The 8957-nt window shown below is 36.8% G+C and overlaps 1 long non-coding RNA gene across 1 annotated transcript; it reads right to left on the bottom strand.

The window, feature by feature from the left end:
- LOC103468971 (uncharacterized) lies at positions 1 to 3869 on the bottom strand. The gene is made up of 3 exons (XR_534277.2): positions 3505 to 3869; positions 2011 to 2119; positions 1 to 85 (listed from the first exon to the last, which is right to left on the bottom strand). It is a non-coding gene; the product is annotated as an uncharacterized LOC103468971 (long non-coding RNA).
- Positions 3870 to 8957: the final 5088 nt, after the last annotated feature.

Below are 8957 nucleotides of genomic sequence, written 5' to 3'. Positions count from 1 at the left end.
CTGCCTGAGTGTTTTCCTCTGTGTCATTCTGGGACATATTCATTGTCAGAATTATTGTTCCAACTTTGTTTTCAATAATCATACACTGAAAAAAAAAGAAGAAAATCTTAACTTAGTTTTGGTCAGGTTTTTCATGCATAATATCTAAGCACTCTTGAAATGAGACAAAACTAACTTATAAATAACATTTTAGCAAGAAACACGGACTTGTTTTAAGTCAATAATTCCTAAATAATGATTAACTAGTTCCGCTGGCAGATTATTTTACTCATAACAAAACATTTTGTCTTACCAGAATCGTTTGTTGTGAATTGGTGCTAAATAGTTAAATTTACCTAAGTCTGTAGACAGAACCTCAATATTTATTGTTGTTCATCATATTCTCAACAGTGATCATGAACAGATGTTGTTGTTCAGTATCTCCAGGAGATGTCAGCAAATTTCTTTAGTAGGTAAAAATCCCCCGTCAAGCCGCTGCTGAGTAATTCCCACAAACACTTGAGGGACAACAGCCTGATGACTAAAGCTGTGATAAAACACTGTCAGGTTTCTTTGCTTTTGACTTGCTGAGTTCAAGGAATCACAAACTGAACATCACTGACTCATTTTTATGTTTGCAGACTCATCATCAACCATTTCATGTTTAACACCAAAGGTTGTAATCCCGGAGATACAATGTGTAATTCCTCATCAGCAAGTCAATACAACAAACAGCTAAACGTATTTTTAATTAATCAACAAACTGTTTTTTGGCAGGTATTGTATTCAATTCCAATTTTTTGTTGAAATCCGATCTTTTTCTTTCGTGGCCGTGCACTAATTAGCTTAGCTAATTAGCTTAGCTATATTAGCTAAGCTAATTTTGCTAATTCGGCAAATGAGTAAGTACTACAATAAATACCACTGATATTTATCTTAGTATTACACATAGGTGGGTTGAGTACACAAACATTTTTGATCAAATAATAGTTGTAAAGTACGCATATTGTTCGTAAATTAGGAAGGTCAAGAGAGCTAGTTATCACTGTTGCCATAGCAATGTAACACTACATCATCAGACGGACCACAACATAAAGTTAAATGGAAATTTTGGTATTTTAAGGACCAAAATGACAATAGTTCATATAAGTAACAAAGAATAACTAAATTAGGCAAAATAAATTTTTTTCAAATCAGTTTCTTTCAATAAAAAACTCCTAAAAGTTTTTTTTTTTTTTTCAAAAACGTAATGTAACTATTTACAACCCAAGTCTGATTCTTGCCACGCATAGAAGTGAAACAAACTGGATTTTTTTTGTGTGGTGAAAAGCCGGATTTAAGTCGCATTTGGGTGAAAAGAAGCAGATTTTCCTGCTGTGACTGCAGCCTTTCATTGGTCCAGTGGTCCGTTCTGCTGATGGTTACTCGGTTCTGTTTTCATCCAAGTCAAAACCTCACAGACACAAGAATCTGCATCAGTTTAACCTAAATGCTGCAGGCGGGAGGAAACGGCCGTGCCGCTTCCCTTCCGGAAGTAGATGAGTAAAGTTCCCATCTAAACATTCAACCCCCCGCAGCGCGTTTCGATTGTGACCGAGCAACATGGCCAATTTAAACTGACGGGACGGCTTGTGAATGTTTGTTTGTGCATGATTGTGCCCGCCTGCGTAGGCACCTCTGATGTTTTCTGCTGCTTGGAGATATGCCGTCTAGCTTTGAACTTCAACACACACCATGCAGGCAGTTGCCAAGCAATTACAGAGAACCTGCTCTCTAGACGCGTCTTCGGAAAGCCAGACAATGTTTACTTCCACTGCATTTGGGTTTTTTCTCTTTCGTTTAATGTCAGAGACTGACATGATAAAATATGAATGAAAAATATGTGTCTGTAAGGTCCAGGTGGTGTGGCGAAGACGATCCATCTCCTGACCGTTTCATCCAGCTGGGAGGGCCAGATGGTCGCCTCACCACAGGTAATCACAGCCAACATGCTGCTACACTTAAATCCTCTGAAGAGGTTATCAGAGCTACCTGGGACATTTGGGGTGTCATACATTTCTCATCCTCTCTGGGTTTCTCTGTGAAGGCTGCTGCTGGTGATATGTAGCAAAGGTACGGCAGCCTGTTAGGGCCAGTATAGCTAGAAAAAAAAGGAGAAATTTTCAGCCAAAGAACTCTGAAAGTTTTAGGTTCATTTCAGAAATGTTTTAGAAAAAACATGGACATTTCTGAGTTTTAAAAGTAAAAAAAATTGTTTGAAAAGAATTACATTTTTTAGTTCGATGTCAAAAATTTTCTAGCAAAAGACATGAAAACTTCTGAGTTTCAAAAGTTGAATATTTGCTAGAAAAAAACTACAATTCTTATATTAATTTCAGAAATTTTTTAGAAAGATCTCGGAAATTTCTGAGTTTCAAATGTCAAAACTTTAGCTTGAAAAAATCTCAGAATCTTTTAGATTAATATAAAGAAATTTCAAGAAACAGTTTGGAAATTTCTGAGCTTGAAAAGTTGAAAAATTGCACTAAAAACAAAAACAAGAAGCTTTCCAGAAGAAAACATGGACATTTTTGAGTTTGAAAAGTCAAACATTTTTGACAGAATTTTGACTTTTTGTATTGCAAAACACAAAATCTTGTTAGTATTTGTGTTTTGCAATACACTGCAAAAACACAATGTTAACACGTAATTTTTGTCTAGTTTCTAGTGTAAATATCTTGGTAAACGTCAAATAAGACAAAATTATCTTGCAAGTAACTTTTCAGCAAGATAGGAGCTTGATTTAAGTAAATAATTGTTTTAATATTAAAACGTTCTTGTTCCACATGCAGATTATTTCATTTATAACATTTTCCCCACATTATCAGTAAAATAATCTGTTAATAAAACTAGTAATTTTTCATCAAAATTAAAGAATTATTTACTTAAAACAAGCTCCTATTTCTTCCTGAAAAGTTACTTGTGATTTAATTTTGTCTTATTTACCAAGATATTTTCTGTGGAAACAAATGTGAAAATTCTTGGTAAGATTTTGTGTTTTTTGCAGTGTAATATTTACGTTTAAAGCATGAAAACAGAAACACCAAAGTCACGACTCAAACACAGCTGCTTCCACTCGAAGTCATCCCCGTCCTACAAAGCCACTGCCTTCTTGTCGTCATCTGTAGATGTATTCGTCTTCTTTTATTTTATTTTTTTAATCCACGCTGCAGTAACAGCTCGTGTTTAGTTGTCGGGTTTTAGAAAAATTCCTTCAGAGAACCAACCCGCCTCCCCTCCCGTCCGCTGCCTCTTACAGCTCACTGAACTGAGTGAAATGTCTTTCCGACTAAATGATTTTTTTTTTTGCACGGTGGGAAAGTTGCCATGGAGACGGAAATTCCCCCTCATCCCTCTCCCATCCTCTCATTTTTCTCTCTCAGTCTTTAGTGTTAAAGCAAAGCTAACTGGTGGGTTGCCACATATATTTATATATATGTGTGTGTGTGTGTGTAGCTGCCCATTATGGATGGTTTATATACAGACCCATCCTCCACAGCCATCATCTCCTCTGCCGCTCCAGGTTTCCCCATGCGTTCTTCCTCCTCCTCCTCTGCCGCCTCCTCTCCCTCGTCATCCTCTTTTCATTTGTTTAATCCTCTCCTACTCCTCCTTCTCTGTCATTTCCCCGCTCATTGTGATCGCCCCTCTCTGCTGTCTGATGAAATATCCGACTTGCAAATTGCCTTTTCGCTCCAGCAGCAGCAGCAGCGACACGACGAATAATAAAAGTGATTAAAAGAAAACAAAAACGGGAGAGAGAGCAGAAGTTAGAGAGCGCACTCTCTAGAAACAATCTTACAAACGCTCTCTGGTCTAGTTTTTGGTGTATATCTGCTAGTACACTTGAAATAAGACGAAAGTAACTAATTAGCAGTGGGTTTTTTTTGATATGGGCAGTTGACCAGGGCAGCAGAAAATGGAGGGCGTCCAAAAACTGAAAATAAACCGTAAATAAAATGTAAAAATACATTAGGACAACCACTGCTCACAAATAGCTTTTCAGCAAGATTAATAACAATTTCTTAATATTGATTTAAAAAGTGCTAGTTCAACTGGGGGCTGCACAGTGGTGCAGTTGGTAGAGCTGTTGCCTTGCAGCAAGAAGGTTCTGGGTTCGATTCCCGGCCCCGGTCCCTCTGCATAGAGCCTGCATGTTCTCCCTGTGCATGCGTGGGTTTTCTCCGGGTACTCCGGTTTCCTCCCACGGTCCAAAAACATGACTGTCAGGTTAATTGGTCTGTCCAAATTGTCCCTACTGTGTGTGTGTGTGCATGGTTGTGTGTCTCTGTGTTGCCCTGCGACAGACTGGCGACCTGTCCAGGGTGACCCCGCCTCTCGCCCAGTACGTCAGCTGGAGAGGAACCAGCAACCCTCTTGACCCCACTGAGGGACAAGGGTGCAAGAAAATAGATGGATAGTTCCACTGGCAGATTATTTTATTTATAACATGGGATAATAGTACAATAATCTGTCAGTGCCAGTATTTTCACTGCAAATACACAAAATTCCACTCAGTAATTTTGCATAAGTAACTACTCAGAAATAGGAGCTGGATTAAGTCAGTAATTCTTGAATATTGATACAAATTTCTAATTTTACTTTCAGATTATTTCACTTATAAAACGGGAAGAAAATCGTTACCGTATAAGTGAAACAACCTGCAAGTGGAACTAGTAGATAAAAAAAGAAAAGAATCAATATTAAGGAATTTTATTAGCTTTTTTTAAAGGTTTTATTGGCTCTAGTGGCCCCCATTCGATAGTTAATTGACAGGAAAGTTGGCAGTGAGAGATGGGGAAAGACATGCGGTCGCCAGGCCGGGAATCGAACCTGCGACGGGCTGTGCCCAACCCCCGCGCCACCACAGCACACCCGTAGTTTTAGTTTTAAACAAAAAGCTGAATGAAAGAAACTTTTCACCAGATTGATTTAAGATTTTAACTTTCCCTGCTCTCATTACTGCGCCTCCATTCTGTTAAACATAGATGTATTTGGTATCCATGGAAACATCAGGTTCTTGGGTAGAAGATGATAAAGCAGAATTTGTATGGAGCTCTGGTAGTGCCAAAAAATGTGGTGGCTGCATCAATAATTACACAGGTAAGGTGGATCTTTGGTTTCAAAAAATTTAAATCTTTAATATTTCTGAAAGATTTATATCCTGGATAATGCAAAAAAAAAAAAAAGATAAATCTAGTGAAGGACAAAAAACAAATCCAAATTATTTTGTGCTTCATCCTAATTTTTTCTGAAACTGTAGCAGCTGCTGTGATACTTAACTTCTGTTTGGGTTTCCCACCTGTTAGCTTTATTTTGATACAAAGATTATCGAAAGGGAAAAAATGATTAGATTTGGTTATGGTATTTTAAACACACATTTTAGAAAACCTTGTGGGATTAACATCAAAACGCAAACATCGATAAAAAAAACAAGCTCCTATAACTTGCTGAAAGTAACATGTTTTATTTTAAGTGCACCAAGATATTTATACTAGAAAGTACACCAAAAATACTTGGTAAGATTTTGTGTTTTTGCAGTGTTCAAATACGATGTCAATAATATTAAATTATTAAAACTAACTTACAAGAAACATTTCAACGAGATATAGGAGTTTGTTTCTAAAAAGTTATATAAAAATGAACAAATTTCACTGGCAGATTATTTCAATTATAAGATATTATTCCCCATTTTATAAGTGAAATAATCACAATTATTTAAGGAAACATTGACTTAAAACAAGCTCCTATGTTTTATTTTAAGTGCACTAAAATATTTAACTAGAAACTAGACTAAAAATACTTGCTAATATTTTGTGTTTTTACAGTGTTCAAACACGACGAGGTCATAAATTAATAGAAAATAATATGAAATAAGAAAACTAACTTATAAGAAACATTTCAACAAAATATAGGAGCTAGTTTCTAAAACAATTATATAAAAATGAACAAATTCCACTGGCAGATTATTTCATTTATAATAAGACATTATTCCCCATGTTATAAGTGAAATAATCTGCTAATTTTATTGACGTAAAACAAGCTCCTATGTCTTACTGAAGTTATTTTAGTCCAGTGAAGCAAGACATTTGCTCTGGAAACTGGAGTAAAACCCACTTGGTGAGACTTTGTGTTTTTGCAGTGCAGTGGCAGGAGCGAGCGCCGGCGCCGAGTTTCGGGCCTCGATGAAGAATTCATGACAAAGTGGCTGAATAATTACAGGACTTAATGCACAGCGGAGAGTCTGAGAGCTTTTCTGCAGGTGGAGCATGTTAATCCTAATACTCCAGTCAATTACAGAGGGTAAAAAACCTGATATCCCCCCAGCTTTACATTTGATACTCTGCCTGGAGGAGCGCGGCAACAGTTAGAAGAAGAAGAAGAGAGAAACACCAGAGCGGATGATACATATCCTTTATTTCCATTATTGTTGCTTCAGCCACGCAGTTACTTACACATTCACCAACATCCTGTGACCTTTCCAGACTGAAACAATCGCCCTCAATCACCAACAACCAATAAAAAAGTAAACTTCTTGAATAAATTATATATATAAAAAACAACTGTAAACCGACAGAAAGGAAACAGAACACTGATAAACACAGCATAAACGTCATTTTCATTGTTGTCGTTGTTGTTGTAGTTTTTTTGACAACAGAGATTAAACTGCTAGGTCTCCATTTAGTCGTCATTAGTAGTATTAGTATCAAGTTCATTGTCAGATTTTGCTTAAAGCATCACTTATAGAATTTTTCATTGCATCAAGTTGACATCATTCGTGTTAATATAAGCATGCAAACATGTTTCCCCATGACCATTCGGGACTGGCACGAACAAGAGAAGACGGCATGAGAGAGGGCAAACGATAAGAGACATGACAAGATGGAGGGCTGGGAAAAAAACACAATAAAAACGAGCAGGTGGAATGAAAAGGAGAAGAAGAAGAAGAAGAAGAGGAGGAGAATTATTATGGAGCTCCAATGAATCAATATCACCTTCAACGAGCTGATTGATCATCCCCTGACTGGAGGAACACAGAGAGCGAGTGACCTGATTTCCTTCATCCGGACGTAAAGAGAAAGAAAGTGGATCCCCCCTCTGGAGAACACGGCGTGTGTTTGTGCGGGAGCGGATTAGTGGCAACAATACGCCGAGCTGTTACTGTTCTGCTCAAGTTCAGTCGCATTAGCAGTGACAGGCGTGGTTTTATAACTCTGTTGGTTTATAAGTGCTGCTTTTTTCCTCCCTCCACGTCGGCTTTGTTTCAGGGGGATCCAAACACATACGGAAGCCCATAACTGCCACATTGCATTTCTATAAATATTTCTGTTAGCGGTGGGGAAATGTGGACTTTGAATTTCGTCACGATAGATTGAATGAAAATTAATTCATCATTCAGATTTTCTGAATTTTGACTTTTTATCTCAAACTCATCATGGGTTTCAAAATGGTTGACCTTTTAACTCAGTTACTTTGAAACTCAAATTTTAAAAAAATAATTTCAGTTTTAAACTAATTTCTTTCATTTTATTTACTTTTAAGAAAATAATTTTCTGACTTCAGACACAAGTATGACTTTAAATCTCATGATAATGTTGACAATATATAATTTTTTTACTAAAAATTCTGACAAATTTTTGTAATTATTACTTTTGAAATCATAACAAAATGTTTTAGAAAGATATAAAAAAATACTTTACTTTGAAACTCATAAATGTTACATTCACAATTTTGACCCAATTTTCTATGAAAAATTTGTTTTTCAATAGAAAATTAATATTCTATAAAATAAAATTTTATATAATTTTTATTTGATTTATAATTTAAATCTTTTTTTATGACTTGAATTGAGATTTCTGAATGTTATGAAGCTACTACTTTAAAAACTGACCATTTCTTAATTGACTTTCATAAATATTGAAATCTAAATTGCACAAATTTTTTAAAAATTGTTTTCAATGTAATTATGACCTTAAAACTCACATTTTTGATATTTTATTTCCTAAATATGCCTTTGATATAAACAAAATGATTCCTTTGAGTGCCATTACTATAACTCTTTAACTCACGATAATGGCATGCAATGCGCCAGTTTAAAATTGGTAGCAATGGGCTTCCGTACTTTCAGTCATCAGCTTGTAAAGCAGCAGTTTTTTCATTTTTTTTTTTTTTAATTGTTGTGTTCCTTTGAATAATCATAAGCAAAATACACCAGCACCTCACCACTTTCGATCCCATCTGAGTTTTTCGCGCCAACATTCAGCACATAAATTAGTGAAAGAAGAAGAACACGATTAACACGTTTACTTACATCAGGCAAAAGGTTCGAGAGGAGAGGAGGGCCGACTGGTGACTGGCAGCAGTTATCAGAGACAACATAGACAATAAAAACTAACGTCTATCAAAGACGGTGCTTCCCCACCTATAGTGCAATGAGGCACGAGTAGAACACACACACACACACACACACACACACACACACACACACACACACACACACACACACACACACACACACACACACACACACACACACACANACACACACACACACACACACACACACACACACACACACACACACACACACACACACACACACACACACACACACACACACACACACACACACGCTCTCTTGTCTCTCACACACTTTAGAGACACAAAACGAGACAAGGTTTGGCTCTGAAGCAAACTTCTCAGTGCAGACGCCTGAATTTTAGGAGTGGAGACAGAAAAACGATGGGAGGAGGAAGAGAGGACGACGGTGAGCACAGATACGTGTCAAACACACACATACACACGAGTACAAAACAAACACGCCCACAAACACTGAAACACACACTGATAAAAGCAACACAGAAGTGTGTGTCCTTCTAAAGTCCTGTCAGAGACATGATATGGACAACAATTTGATCCGTTGAAGCGTGACAATTACT

The sequence above is a fragment of the Poecilia reticulata genome, linkage group LG8, assembly GCF_000633615.1.
Source record: "Poecilia reticulata strain Guanapo linkage group LG8, Guppy_female_1.0+MT, whole genome shotgun sequence".
Lineage (NCBI taxonomy): Eukaryota > Metazoa > Chordata > Actinopteri > Cyprinodontiformes > Poeciliidae > Poecilia > Poecilia reticulata.
Note: the sequence above shows the minus strand (reverse complement) of the source record. Positions and strands in the feature narration are given on the sequence as shown.